Below are 17,374 nucleotides of genomic sequence, written 5' to 3'. Positions count from 1 at the left end.
AGATCCATTCTAGATTTCATTCCACATTCCATTCCGCATTCAATTCCAGATTCCATTCCACATTCTCTTCCACTTTCCATTCCATATTGCAATCCACATTCCCTTTCACATTCCATTCCGTTCCATTCCAGTTTCCATTCCACATTCCATTCCATTCCATTCCTCATCCCATGCCACATTGCATTCCATATTCCAGTCCATTCCATTCCACATTCCATACCACATTCCATTCCATTCCATTCCACGTTCCATTCCATTACATTTCACATTCCATTACACATTCAATTACACGTCACATTTCATTCCATTCCATGCTCCATTCTATGTTACATTAGAAGTTCCATTCTACGTTCCATTCCAAGTTCCATTCCATTGCATTCCACAATACTTTCCATATTCCATTTGATTCCTTTCCATGGAATGGAAAGTGGAATGTAATCAGGAATGGAATAGAATGGAATGTGGAATGGAATGGAATGGAATATGGAATGAAATCCAATGTGGAATGGATTCCATTACATTTCATATTCCTTTCCACATTCCATTCCATGGAATGGAATGGAATATGGAATGGAATAGAATGGAATGGAATGTGGAATGGAATGTGCATTGCAATGGAATGGAACGTGGAATGGAAAGTAGAATGGAATGGAAAGGAATGTGGAAAGGAAGATGGAATGGAATGGAATCAAATATGGAATGCAAAGTGGAATGGAATGGAATGGAATGGAATGAAATGCAATGTGGAATGGAATGGAATGGAATGTGGAATGGAATGGAATGGAATTTGGAATGGAATATAATGGAATGGAATGAGGAATGGAATGGAATGGAAAGTGGAATGGAAAGTGGAATGTAATAGAATGAAGTGTGGAATTGAATGGAATGGAATGTGGAATGAAATAGAATGGAATATGGAATGTGGAATGCAATTGAAAGAATGTGGAATGGAAAGTGGAATGGAAAGGAATGTAAAATGGAATGGAATATGGAATGGAATGGAATGGAATGTGGAATGGAATGGAATGGAATGTGGAATGGAATATGAAACGGAATGGAATGAGGAGTAGAATGGAATGGGGTGAGGAATGGAATGGATTGCAATGTGGAATGGAATATGGAATGGATTGAATGGAATGTGGAATGGTATGTGTAATGGAATGGAATGGAATGTAGAATGGAACATGGAATGTAATGTGGAATGAAATGTGGAATGGAACGTGGTATGTTATGGAATGTGGAATGGAATGGAATGCAATGTAATGGAATGTGGAATGGAATGAAAAGGAATGTGGAGTGGAATGGAATGGAATGTGGAATGGAATGGAATGGAATGTGGAATTGAATGTTGAATTGAACACGGAATGGAATGGAAAGGAATGTGGAATGGAATGTTCTGGAATGTGGAATGGAATGGAATGGAATGTGGAATAGAATGGTATGTAATTTGGAATGGAATGGAATGCAGTGTGGAATTGAATGGAATGGAATTTGGAAAGGAATGCAATGGAAATAGGAATTGAATGGAATGGAATGGAATTGAATGTAGAATAGAATGTAATGGAATATCTAAAGGAATGGAATGGTATGTGGAATGGAATCGAAGGGAAGGAAATGTGGAATGGAATGGAATGGTATGTGCAATTGAATGGAATGGAATATGGAATGGAATGGAATGCAATGTGGAATGTAATGTGAATGGAATGGAATGTGAAATGGAATGTGCAATGGAATGGAATGGAATGTGGATTGGAATGGAAGGGCATAGAATTTTGAATGTATTATAATTGATTGTGGAAAGGTATGGAATGGAATGTGGGATGCAATGGAATGGAATGGAATGTTTAATTGAATTGAATGGAATGTGGAATGGAATTTGGAGTGGAATGGAAGGTGGAATGGAATGGAATGGAATGGAATGTTGAATGGAATGTGGAACAGAAAGTGGAATGGAATGTGCAGTGGTACGTGGAATGGAATGGAATGTGGAATGGAATGGAATGCAATGTGGAATGGAATGGAACGGAATTTGGAATGGAATGGAAAGTGGAACGAAATGGAAAGGTATGTGTAATGGTATGGAATGGAAAGTCGAATGGAATGCAACAGAACGAACAATTGAATTGAACGTTTAATGTAGTGGAATGGAATGTGGAATGGAATGGAATGTGTAATGGAATGCAATGGAATATGGAAAACAATGGAATGCAGACTGGAATGGAATGAAAAGGTAGGTGGAATGGAATGGAAGGGAATGTGGGACGGAATGGAAGAGAATGTGGAATGGAATGGAATGTGTAATGGAAGGTGGAATGGAACGGAATGGAATGTGGAATGGAAAGTGGAATGTAGTGGAATGGAAAGTGGAATATAATGGAATGGAATGTGGAATGGAATGTGGGAAGTAGTGGAAAGGAATGGAATGTGGAAAGGAACGTGGAATGGATTTGGAATTTCATGTGGAATGGAAAGGAGTGGAATGGAAAGGAATGGAATATGGTACGGAATGGAAAGGAATATGGAATGGAATATGAAATGGAATGTGGAATGGAATGTGGAATGGAATGGAGTGTGGAATGGAATGGAAAGGAATGTGGAATGGAATGGAAAGGAATGTGGAATGGAATGGAATGGTACGTGGAGTGGAAAGTGGAATGGAGAGTGGAATGGAATATGGAATGGAAAGTGAAATATATTGTGGAATGGAATGGAATGGAATTCGGAATGGAATGGAATGGAGTATGGATTGGAATGGAATTGAATGGAATGTGGAATGAAATGTTGAATGGAACGTAATGGAACGTGTAATGGATAGTAGAATGAAATGGAATGGAATGTGGAATGGAAAGTGGAATGGAATGGAATGGAATGTTAACTGTAATGGAATGCAATGTGGAACGGAATGGAATGGAATGGAATGCGGAATGGAATGTGAAATGGAATGTGGAATAGAATGTGGAATTGAATGGAGTATGATGTGGAATGGAATGTGGAATGGAAAGGAATGGAATGTGGAATGGAAGGTGGAATGGAATTTAATGGAATGTGGTGAGGAATGAAATGGAATATGGAATGTGGAATGGAATGGAAAGAATGTGGAATGGAAAATAATGTGGAATGGAGGGCGGAAAGGAATGGAATGGAAAGTAGTATGGTATGTGGAATAGAATGGATTGGAATGTGGAATGGAATTGAACGGAATGTGGATTGTAATGTTGAATGGAATGGAACCTGGAGTGGAATGGAATGGGATGTGGAATGGAATGTATTGCAATGTGGAATGGAACGTGGAATGGAATGTGGAATAGAATTGAATGGAATGTGGAATGGTATGTGGAATGGAATGGAAAGGAATGTAGAATGGAACATGGAATGGAATGTGGAATGGAAAGTGGTATGTAATGGAATGTGGAACGGAAAGTAATACAATGTGGAATGGAATGGATGGTGCAATGGAAATGAATGGGATTTGGAATGGAATGGGTTGCAATGTTTAACGGAATGTAGAATGGAATGGATTGGAAACTGGAATGGAAATGAATTTAGAATGGAATGGAATGGAATGGAATTTGGAATGGAATGGAAGGGAATGGAATATGGAATGGAATGTGGAACAGAATGGAATGGAAAGTGCAATGGAATGGAATGTAATATTGAAAGGAATGGAATGGAATGTTAACTGGAAGGAAATAGAATGGGAACGGGATGGAACGGAATGTGGAAAGGAATGCAATGTGGAATGGAATGTGGAATGAAATTGAAAGGAATGTGGAATGCAATGGAGTGGAATGTATAATGGAATGGAATGGAATGAGGAAAGGAAAGTGTAATGGAATGTGGAATGGAATGTGGAATGGAAAGGAATGTGACATACAAAGGAATGTGGAATGGAATGGAATGGAATGTAGAATGGAAAGGAATGCGATGTGGAATGGAATGTGGAATGGAATGGAATGGAATGTGGAATGGAATGGAACGGAATGTGGAATGGAATGGAATGGAATGTGGAATGGAATGGAAAGCAGTCTGGAGTGGAATGTATAATGGAAAGGAATGGAATGTGAAATGGAATGTGGAATGGAATGGATTGCAATATGGAATGGGCTAGAATGGAATGTGGAATGGAATGTGTAATGGAATGGAATGGAATATGGTATGGTATGTGGAATGCAATGCAATGGAATGTGGAATGGAATATGGAATGGAATGTAATGCAATGTGGAATGGAACGGAATGTAGTATGTAATGGAATGGAAGGGAATGTGGAATGCAAAGGAATGTGGAATGGAATATGGAATTGAATGGAATGCAATGTGGAATGGAATGGAATGGAATGAGAACTGGTATGGAATGGAATGTGGAACATAATGGAATGGAATGTGGAGTGGAATGTGGAATGGAAATGAACGGAATGTGGAAAGGAGTTGAATTTTTAATGGAAAGGAATGGAATGGAATTTGGAATTTAATGGAAGGGAATGAAATGTGGAATGCAGTGGAATAGAATGTGGAAAGGAATGGAATGGAATGAGGAATGGAATGGAATGGAATGAGGAAGGGAAAGTGTATTGGAATGTGGAATGGAATGTGGAATGGAAAGCAATGCGATGTGGAATGGAATGTGGAATGGAATGGAATGGAAGGTGGAATGGAATGGAATGCAATGTGAAATGCAATGTAGAATGGAATGGAATGGAATGCAAAGTTGAATGTGAAATGGAATGGAACACAATATGGAATGGGCTAGAATGGAATGTGGAATGGAATGTGTATGGGAATGGAAAGGAATATGGTATAGAATGTGGAATGGAAAGTGGAATGGAATGCGGAATAGAATGTGGAATGGAATGTGGTATGGAATGGAATGTGTAATAGAATGTGGAGTGGAAATTGGGATGGAATGGAATGGAATATAATGTGGAAAGTAATGGAATATGAAATGGAATGGAATGGAATGTGGAATGGAATGGAATGTGGTATGGAATGTGGAATGCAATGGAATATAATGTGGAATGGAATGGAATGGAATGTGGAATGGAAAACAGAATGGAATGGAGTGGAAAGGAATGAAATGTGGAATGGAATGGAGTGGAATAGAATGAAATCGAATGTGGAATGGAATGTGGAATGGAATGTAGTGGAATGGCATGCAGTGTAGAATGGAATGGAATGTGGAATGGAATGGAATGTGGAATGTGATGTGGAATGCAACGGTATGGGATGTTGAATGGAATGTTGAATGGGAATGTGGAATGGAATGTGGAATGGAATGGAATGTAATGCGGAATAGAATAGAAAGAAATGTGGAATGGAATGTGGAATGGAAACTTGAATTGAATGGAATGGAATGTGGAATGGAACCTGCAAAAGAATGGAATGGAATGTGGAATGGAATGGTATGGAATGTAGAATGGAATGGAAAGGAATGTGAAATGGAATGGAATGGGATGGAAGGTGGAATGGAAAGGAATGGAATGACAAAAGGAATGGAATGGTATGTAGAATGGAATAAAATGGAATGGAATGAAATGTGTAAAGGAATTGAATAGAATGTGGAATTGAATTGAGTGGACACTGGAATGGTATGGAACGGAAGGTGGAAAGGAATGTTGAATGGAAAGAGGAATGGAATGGAATGGATTGTGGAATGGAATGTGGAATGGAATGGACTGTGGAATGGAATGTGGAATGGAATGGAGTGGAATGGAATGGAATGTTTAATTGATTGTGGAATGGAATGTGGAATGGAATGCAATGGAATGTGGAATGCAATGGAATGGAATGGAATGTGGTAAGGAATGTGGAATGGAAAGTAAAGGAATGTGGAAAGGAAAGTGGAATGGAATGTGGAATCAAATGGAATGGAATGTGGAATGGAATGGAATAGAAAGTAGAATGGAATAAAATGTAATGTAGAATGGAATGGAATGGAATGGAATGTGGAATGGAATTGAAAGGAAAGTGGAATGGAATGTGGAATGCAATGGAATGGAATGTGGAATGGAATATGAAATGGAATGAAATGAAATGTGGAATGGAACCTAGAATGGAAAGTGGAATGGAACGTTGAATGGAACGTGGAAAGGAAAGTGAAATGGAATGGGAAGAGAATTTGGTAAGGAATGCAATGGAATAGAATGGAATGTGAAATGTAGTGGAATGGCATGTGGAATGGAATGGAATGGAATGGAAAATGGAATGGAATGGAATATGGAAAGGAATGGAATGGAATATGGAATACAGGGAATGGAATGGAATGTTTAAGGGAATGGAATGGAAAGGGCAATGTAATGTGGAATGGAATGGAATGGAATGTGGAATGCAAAGTGGAAAGGAAAGTGGACTGGAACGCGGAATGGAAAGGAATGTGGAATGGAAAGTGGAATGAAAAGTGGAATGGAATTGAATGTGGAATGGATTGTGGAATGGAATGGAATGGAAAGATTGTGGAATGGATTGGAATGCAATGTGGAATGGAATGGAAAGGAATGCCGAAAGGAATGGAATGGAAAGGGGAATGGAATGGAATGGAATGGAATGTGGAATGGAATGGAATTGAATGTGGAATGGAATGGAACGGACATTGGAATGGAATGTGGAAAGGAGTGGAATGGAAAGTGGAATGGAATGTGGAAAGGAGTGGAAGGAATGCCAAACGAAATGGCATGGAATGAGGAATGGAATGTTGTTTAATGTGCAATGGAATGGAATAGAATGTGGAATGCAATGTGGGGTGGAATGGAATGGAATGTGGAATGGAATGTGGAAAGGAATGGAATGGAAAGTGGAATGGAATGTGGAATACAATGGAATGGAATGTGGAATGGAATGTGGAATGCAAAAGAATGGAATGTGTAATTGAATGTTGAATGCAATAGAATGTGGAATGGAATGGAATGTAAAGGAATGGAATGTGTAATGGAATGGAATGGAATGTGTAATGGAATGACGAATGGAATGGAATAGAATGCAGTGGAATGTGGAATGTAATAAAATGGAATGTGGAATTGAATGGAATTGAATGTGGAAAGGAATGTGGAATGGAATGGAATGGAATGTGGAATGGAACGTGGAATGTAATGGAATTGAACATGGAATGGAACGTTGAATGGAATGTGGAGTGGAACGTGGAATTGAACGTGGAATGGAATGGAATGGAACACGGTATGGAATGAAAGGTGGAATGGAGTGGAATGAAACGTGGAATGGAATGTGGAACGGAATGTGAAATGGAAGGGAATGGAAAATGGAATGGAATGGTAGGTAATGTGGAATAGAATGGAATGGAATGTGGAATGGAATGGAATGGAATGGAATAGAATTAAATTTAATGTGGAATGGAATGTGAAACGGAAAGGAATGTGGAATGGAATTGAATGGAATGTGGAATGGAAAATAATGGAATGTGGAATGGATTGGAATGTGGAATGGAATGCAATGGAATGGAATGTCGAATCGAATGGAATATAATGAAATGCGGAATGGAATGAAATGGAAAGGAATTTGAAATGAAATGGAATGAAATTTGGAATGAAACGTGGAATGGAACTTAGAATACAAAGTGGAATGGAAAGTGGAATGAATCGTGGAAGAGAACGTGGAATTGAATGTGGAATGGAATGAAGAATGGAATGGAATGTGGATTGCAGGGGAATGGAATGTGCAATGGAAGGGAATAGAATGGGATGCAATGTGGAATGGAATGGAATGGAATCTGGAATGGACTACGGAAAGGAATGGAAAGGAATGTGTAATGGAATGGAATGGAATATGGAATGGTATGTGAAATGGAATGGAATGGAACGTGGAATGGAATGTGGAATGGAATGGAATGGAATAGAAACTGGAATGGAATAGAATGGTATGTGGAATGGAACTTAGAATGGAATAGATTGGAACATGGAATGGAATGGAACAGAATGTGAAATTTAAAGTGGAATGGAATTGAATGGAATGTGCAATGGAATGGAATGGAACGTGAAGTGGAATTGAATGGAATTTTTAATGGAATGGAATTGAAAGTGGAATGCAGTGGAAAGTACTGTGGAATGGAATGGAATGGAATGGAATGGAATCTGGAAAGGAATGGAATGGAAAGTGGAATGGAATGTGGAATAGAATGTGGAAAAGGACATGGTATGGAAAGGGGAATGGAATGGAATGGAACGTGGAATTGAATGTGGTGTGGACGGAATGGAATGTGGAATGGAATGATTAATGGAATGGAATGAGGAATGGAATGATTAATGGAATGGAATAGAATGTTTAATTGAATGGAATGTGGAATGGAATGCAATGAAATGTTAAATGGAATGTGGAATGGAATTTGCAATGGAATATGGAATGCAATGGAATGGAATGTGTAATGCAATGTGGAATGGAATTTGGAATGTAACATGGAATGGAAAATGGAATGGAACGTGGAATGGAATGGAATGGAACGTGGAATGTAACGTGGAATGGAATGTGTAATGGAAATTGAATGGAATGTGTAATGGAATGAAATGGAATGTGGAATGGAATGGAATAGAACGTGGAATGGAACGAGGATTGGAACGTGGAGTGGAACATGGAGTGGAATGTGGAATGGAAGGGAATGGAATGTAGAATCGAATGGAATGGAACGGAATGTGCAATGGAAAGCGAAAGGAAATGGAATGCAATGTGGAATCAAATGGAATTGATTGTGGAATGGAAAGTGGAATGGATGGAATGGAATGTGGAATGGAACATGCAATGGAATGTGAAATGGGACGTGGAATGGAATGGAATGCGCAATGGAATGTGGAATGGAACGGGTAATGGAATGGAATCGAATGTAGAATGGAACGTGGAATGGAATTCAATGGAATGTGGATTGGAATGACTAATGGAAAGTGAAATGGAATTGAATGTAGAATGGAATGTAATGTGGAATGGAAAGGAATGCAATGTGAAAAGGGAAAGAATTTAATTTGGAATTGAACAGAATGGAATGGAATGTGGAATGGAATGGAATGTAGAATGGAATGGAATGTGGAATGAAATGTGGAATGGAACTAGTGGAATTTGGAATGGAAAGGAATGGAATATGGAATGGAATGTGGAATGAATGAAAAGGAATGTGGAATGGAAGGCGATGGAATGTGCAATGGAATGGAATGGAATGTGCAATGGAATGTGGAATGGAATGTGCAATGGAAATTGGAATGGAATGAAATTGAGTGTGGAATCCAATGTGGAATGGAATGGAATGGAATGTGGAATGGAAAAGAATGGAATGTGTAATGGATTGGAATGTGGAATGGGATGCAATGGAATGGAATGTTGAATGGAATGAAATGGAAAGTGGAATGGAATGGAATGGAATGGAATTTGAAATGGAATTGAATGAAATTTGAATGGAACGTGGAATGAAATTTGAATGGCAAGTGGAATGGAATGTAGAATAGAACGTGGAATGGAAAGTGGAATGGATCGTGGAAGAGAACGTGGAATTGAATGTGGAATGGAATGAGGAATGGAATGGAATGGAAAGTGGAATGGAAGGGAATGGAATGTGGAATGGAAGGGAATGGAATGGGATGCAATATGGAATGGAATGGAAGGGAAACTGGAATGGAATATGGAAAGGAATGGAAAGGAATATGTAATGTAATGGAATGGAATACGGAATGGAATGTGGAATGGAATGGAATGGAACGCGGAATGGAATGTGGAATGGAATGGAATGGATTGGAAATTGGAAGGGAATAGAATGGAATGTGGAATGGAAGTTGGAATGGAATAGAATGGAACGTGGAATGGAATTTAATGGAATGTGAAATGGAACGTGGAATGGAATGGAATGGAATGTGGAATGGAATGGAATGGAATGTTGAATGGAATGTAGAATGGAATGTGTAATGGAATGTGGAATGGAATGGAATGGAATGTTTAATACAATGTGGAATGCAATATGGAAAGTAACATGGAATAGAAAATGAAATGGACCGTGTAATGGAATGGAATGGACCATGGAATGGAAATGGAATGGAATGTGTAATGGAATTGAATGGAATGTGGAATGGAATGGAATGGAATGTGGAATGGAATGGAATAGAATGTGGAATGGAATGCGGAATGAAACATGGAGTGGAAAATGGAATGGAATGTCGGATGGAATGGAATAGAATGTAGAATCAAATGGAATGGAACGGAATGTGCAATGGAAAGCCAAAGGAAATGGAACCGAATGTGGAATCAAATGGAATTGATTGTGGAATGGAATGTGGAATGGAATGGAATGGAATGTTTAATGGAACATGGAATGGATTGTGGAATGGGACGAGGAATGGAACGGAATGTGGAATGGAATGTGGAATAGAATGGGTAATGGAATGGAATGGAATGTAGAATGGAACGAGGAATGGAATTGAAAGGAATCTTGAAAGGAATGTGGGATGGATTGAGGAAAGGAAATTGAAATGGAATTGAATGTAGAATTGAATGAAATTTGGAATGGAAAGGAATGGAATGTGGAAAGGAATACAATGGAATTTGGAATTGAATGGAATGGAATGGAATGTGGAATGTAATGGACTGTGGAATGGAATGCAATCGAATGTGGAACTGAATGGAATGGAATGTGGAATGAAATGTGGAATGGAAGGGAATGGAATTTGGAATGGAAAGTAATAGAATGTGGAATGGAATGTGGAATGAATGAAAAAAATGTGGAATGTAAGACAATGGAATGTGCAATGTAATGGAATGGAATGTGGAATGGAATGTGGAATGGAATGAGGAATGGAAAGTGGAATGGAACGTTGAATGTAATGTAGAAATTATCTTGGAATGGAATGTGGAATGGAACGTGGAAGGGAATGTGGAATATAATGGAATAGAAATTGGAATGGAATGTGGAATGGAACAGAATGGAATGTGGAAAGGAATGTAATCGAATGTGGAATGGAATGTGGAATGGAATGGATTGGAATGTGGAATGGAATGTGAAATGGAATGGAATGGATTGTGGAAGGGAATGTGGAATGGAATGTGGAATGCTATGTGGAATGGAATGGAATGCAATGTGGAATGCAATGTGGAATGCAATGGAATGGAATGTGGAAGGGAAGGTGTAATGCAATCTGGAATTGAATGTGGAATGGAATGGGATGGAATGTGAAATGGAATGTGGAATGTAATGCAATGGAATGTGGAAGGGAATGTGTAATGGAATGTGGAATGGAATGTGGAATGGAAAGGAATGGAATGTGGAAAGGAATGTGGATTGGAATGGAATGCAATGGAACGTCTAATGGAATGTGAAATGGAATAAAATGGAATGTGGAATGGAATGTGGAAAGGAATGCAATGTAATGACGAAGGGAATGTGGAATGTAATGTGGAATGTAATGTGGAATCGAATAGAATGGGATGAGGAATGGAATGTGGAATGGAATGGAATGTAATGTAATGGAATGTCTAATGGAATGTGGTATGGAATGGAATGGAATGTGGAATGCAATGTGGAAAAGAATGTGGAATTCAATAGAACGGAATTTTGAATGGAATGTAGATTGGAATGGAATGGAATGTGGAATGCAATGTGGAATGCTTTGTGTAATTGAATGTGGAATGGAATGGAATGTGGAATAGAATATGGAATGGAATGGAATGTGGACTGGAATGTGGAATAGAATATGGAATGGAATATGGAAAGGAATGTGGAATGTAATATGGAATAGATTGGAATGGAAAGTGGAATCGATGGGAATGGAATGAGAAATGGAGTGGAATGGAATGGAATGGAAGGTGGAATGGAATGTGAAATGAAATGTGGAATGGAAAGTGGAATGGAATGGAATGGAACGTGGTGTGGAATGCAATGGAACTTGGAATGGAAAGAGGAATTGAATGGAATGGAACGAGGAATGGAACTTGGATTGGAATGCGGCATGGAACTTGGAATGGAACTTTGAATGGAATGGAATGGAATGTTGAATCGAATCGAACGGAACGTGGAATGTAATGTGGAATGGAAGGAAATGGAACGTGGAATGTAACGCGGAATAGAACCTCTAATAGAATGTAGAACGGAAAGTGGAATGGAAAGGAATGGACCATCTAATGGAAAGTAGAATGGAACGTGGAGTGGAATGGAATGAAACGTGGAATAGAATATGGAATGGAATATGGAATGGAATGGAATGGAACGAGGAATGTATTGGAATGTGGTACAGAATGTGGAATGGAATGGAATGGAATGTGGAATGGAATGTGGTATGGGATGTGGAATGGAATGTGATATGCGATGTGGAATGGAATGTGGAATGGAATGCAATGGAACGTGGAATGGAAAGTGCAAAGGAATGTGGAATGGAATGGAATGTGGAACGGCATGTGGAATGGAATGTGGAATGGAATGTGGAATGGAAAGCAATGAAATTTTGAATGGATTGTGGAATGGAATCGAATGGAATGTGGAAGGGAATAAGGAAGGGAATGTGGAATGGAATGTGCAATGGAATGGAATGTTATATGGAATGGAATGTGGAGTTGAATATGAAATGGAACGACGAATGGAAAGTGGAATGTTAGGTGGAAAGGAGCTTGGAATGGTATGGAATGGAATGTGGTATGGAATGTGGAATGGAATGGCCTGGAATGTGCAATGGAATGTGGAATGGAATGGAATGTGGAAGGGAAAGTGGAATGGAATGTGGAATGGAATGCGGAATGTGGAATGGAATGGAAAGGAGCGGAATGAAATGTGAAATGACATTTGGTATGGAATGTGAAATGGAATGTAGAACGAAATGTGGAATGCAGTGAAATGGAAAGTGGAATGGAACAGAATGGAACGTGGAATGGGATGGAATGGAACTTGGAATGGAACGTGGAATGGAACGTGGAATGGAATGGAATGTAATATGGAATCGAATGGAATGGAAAGAGGAATGGAGTGGAATGGATTGTGGAATGCCAAGTAGAATGGAACACACCATGGAATGTGGAATGGAGTCTGGAATGGAATGGAATGGAACGTGGAATGGAAAGTGCAATGGAATGTGGAATGGAATGGAATGGAATGTGGAGTGGAATGTGGAATGAAATGGATTGAAATGTGGAATTGAATGTGGAATGCAATGTGGAATAGAATGGAATGGAATGTGGAATGGAATTTGGAATGGAATGTGGAATGGAATGTGGAATGGAATGGAATGGAAGGGAATGTGGAATAGAAGGAGGAATGGAATGTGGAATGGTATGATCAAGGAACGGAATGGAATGTGGAAAGGAATTTCGAATGGAATGTGGAAAGGAAAGTGGAGTGGAATGGAATGGAATGTGGAAAGGAAGGTGGAATGGAACGCAATAAAATGTGGAATGGAATGTGTAGTGGAATGGAATGGAATGTGGATTGGAATGTGGGATGGAATGGAATGGATTGGGGAATGGAATAGGGAATGGAATGGAATGGAATGTGGAATGGAATTTGGTATGCAATGAAATGGAATGTGGAATAGAATGTGGAATGGAATGTGGAGTGGAATAGAGTGAAATGGAATGTGGAATGGAAAGGAGTGGAATGTAAAGGAAGGTTGAATGGAATGGGAAATGGAACGTGGAATGGAACCTGGAATGGAATGGAATGGAACGTGTAATGGATTGGACTGGAATGTGAAATGGTAGGTGGAACAGAATGGAGCGCAATGTGGAATGGAACTTGGGATGGATCGTGGAATCCAATGGAATGGAAAGTGGAGGGGAACGTGGAACGGATCTTGGAATTGAACGTAGAACGGAATGTGGAATGGAATGGAATTTAATGTGGAATGGAACGAGGAATGGAAAGTGGACTGGAACGTGGAGTGGAAAGGAATGGAATGTGGATTGGAATGGAATGGAATATGGAATGGAATGGAATGGAATGTGGAATGGAATGTGGAATGGAACATATAATGGAATGTGGAAACGAACGTGGAATAGGATGGAATGGAAAGTGGAATGGAATCTTGAAATGAATGTGGAATATAATGGGTTTAATGTCGAAAGGAATGGAATGGAATGCAGTACGGAATGTGCAATGCAATGGAATGGAATGTGGAAGAGAATGTGGAATAGAAAGTGGAAGGGATTGTGGAATGGACTGTGGAAGGCAATGTGGAATGGAATGTGGAATGGAATTTGGAATGAAATGTAGAATTGAAAGGAATTGAATGTGGAATGGAATGGAATGGAATTTGGAATGGAATAGAAGGGAATGTGGAATGGAAAGTGGAATTGAATGGAATGCAATGTGGAATGGAATGGAATGGAATGAGAACTGGTATGGAATGGAATGTGGAACATAATGGAATGGAATGTGGAGTGGAATGTGGAATGGAAATGAACGGAATGTGGAAAGGAGTTGAATTTTTAATGGAAAGGAATGGAATGGAATTTGGAATTTAACGGAAGGGAATGAAATGTGGAATGCAGTGGAATAGAATGTGGAAAGGAATGGAATGGAATGAGGAATGGAATGGAATGGAATGAGGAAGGGAAAGTGTATTGGAATGTGGAATGGAATGTGGAATGGAAAGCAATGCGATGTGGAATGGAATGTGGAAGGGAATGGAATGGAAGGTGGAATGGAATGGAATGCAATGTGAAATGCAATGTAGAATGGAATGGAATGGAATGCAAAGTTGAATGTGAAATGGAATGGAACACAATATGGAATGGGCTAGAATGGAATGTGGAATGGAATGTGTATGGGAATGGAAAGGAATATGGTATAGAATGTGGAATGGAAAGTGGAATGGAATGCGGAATAGAATGTGGAATGGAATGTGGTATGGAATGGAATGTGTAATAGAATGTGGAGTGGAAATTGGGATGGAATGGAATGGAATATAATGTGGAAAGTAATGGAATATGAAATGGAATGGAATGGAATGTGGAATGGAATGGAATGTGGTATGGAATGTGGAATGCAATGGAATATAATGTGGAATGGAATGCAATGGAATGTGGAATGGAAAACGGAATGGAATGGAGTGGAAAGGAATGAAATGTGGAATGGAATGGAGTGGAATAGAATGAAATCGAATGTGGAATGGAATGTGGAATGGAATGTAGTGGAATGGCATGCAGTGTAGAATGGAATGGAATGTGGAATGGAATGGAATGTGGAATGTGATGTGGAATGCAACGGTATGGGATGTTGAATGGAATGTTGAATGGGAATGTGGAATGGAATGTGGAATGGAATGGAATGTAATGCGGAATAGAATAGAAAGAAATGTGGAATGGAATGTGGAATGGAAACTTGAATTGAATGGAATGGAATGTGGAATGGAACCTGCAAAAGAATGGAATGGAATGTGGAATGGAATGGTATGGAATGTAGAATGGAATGGAAAGGAATGTGAAATGGAATGGAATGGAATGGAAGGTGGAATGGAAAGGAATGGAATGACAAAAGGAATGGAATGGTATGTAGAATGGAATAAAATGGAATGGAATGAAATGTGTAAAGGAATTGAATAGAATGTGGAATTGAATTGAGTGGACACTGGAATGGTATGGAACGGAAGGTGGAAAGGAATGTTGAATGGAAAGAGGAATGGAATGGAATGGATTGTGGAATGGAATGTGGAATGGAATGGACTGTGGAATGGAATGTGGAATGGAATGGAGTGGAATGGAATGGAATGTTTAATTGATTGTGGAATGGAATGTGGAATGGAATGCAATGGAATGTGGAATGCAATGGAATGGAATGGAATGTGGTAAGGAATGTGGAATGGAAAGTAAAGGAATGTGGAAAGGAAAGTGGAATGGAATGTGGAATCAAATGGAATGGAATGTGGAATGGAATGGAATAGAAAGTAGAATGGAATAAAATGTAATGTAGAATGGAATGGAATGGAATGGAATGTGGAATGGAATTGAAAGGAAAGTGGAATGGAATGTGGAATGCAATGGAATGGAATGTGGAATGGAATATGAAATGGAATGAAATGAAATGTGGAATGGAACCTAGAATGGAAAGTGGAATGGAACGTTGAATGGAACGTGGAAAGGAAAGTGAAATGGAATGGGAAGAGAATTTGGTAAGGAATGCAATGGAATAGAATGGAATGTGAAATGTAGTGGAATGGCATGTGGAATGGAATGGAATGGAATGGAAAATGGAATGGAATGGAATATGGAAAGGAATGGAATGGAATATGGAATACAGGGAATGGAATGGAATGTTTAAGGGAATGGAATGGAAAGGGCAATGTAATGTGGAATGGAATGGAATGGAATGTGGAATGCAAAGTGGAAAGGAAAGTGGACTGGAACGCGGAATGGAAAGGAATGTGGAATGGAAAGTGGAATGAAAAGTGGAATGGAATTGAATGTGGAATGGATTGTGGAATGGAATGGAATGGAAAGATTGTGGAATGGATTGGAATGCAATGTGGAATGGAATGGAAAGGAATGCCGAAAGGAATGGAATGGAAAGGGGAATGGAATGGAATGGAATGGAATGTGGAATGGAATGGAATTGAATGTGGAATGGAATGGAACGGACATTGGAATGGAATGTGGAAAGGAGTGGAATGGAAAGTGGAATGGAATGTGGAAAGGAGTGGAAGGAATGCCAAACGAAATGGCATGGAATGAGGAATGGAATGTTGTTTAATGTGCAATGGAATGGAATAGAATGTGGAATGCAATGTGGGGTGGAATGGAATGGAATGTGGAATGGAATGTGGAAAGGAATGGAATGGAAAGTGGAATGGAATGTGGAATACAATGGAATGGAATGTGGAATGGAATGTGGAATGCAAAAGAATGGAATGTGTAATTGAATGTTGAATGCAATAGAATGTGGAATGGAATGGAATGTAAAGGAATGGAATGTGTAATGGAATGGAATGGAATGTGTAATGGAATGACGAATGGAATGGAATAGAATGCAGTGGAATGTGGAATGTAATAAAATGGAATGTGGAATTGAATGGAATTGAATGTGGAATGGATTGTGGAAAGGAATGTGGAATGGAATGGAATGGAATGTGGAATGGAACGTGGAATGTAATGGAATTGAACATGGAATGGAACGTTGAATGGAATGTGGAGTGGAACGTGGAATTGAACGTGGAATGGAATGGAATGGAACACGGTATGGAATGAAAGGTGGAATGGAGTGGAATGAAACGTGGAATGGAATGTGGAACGGAATGTGAAATGGAAGGGAATGGAAAATGGAATGGAATGGTAGGTAATGTGGAATAGAATGGAATGGAATGTGGAATGGAATGGAATGGAATGGAATAGAATTAAATTTAATGTGGAATGGAATGTGAAACGGAAAGGAATGTGGAATGGAATTGAATGGAATGTGGAATGGAAAATAATGGAATGTGGAATGG

This window comes from Pongo pygmaeus, chromosome 23 (genome assembly GCF_028885625.2).
Source record: "Pongo pygmaeus isolate AG05252 chromosome 23, NHGRI_mPonPyg2-v2.0_pri, whole genome shotgun sequence".
Lineage (NCBI taxonomy): Eukaryota > Metazoa > Chordata > Mammalia > Primates > Hominidae > Pongo > Pongo pygmaeus.
This window is presented reverse-complemented; position numbering follows the sequence as displayed.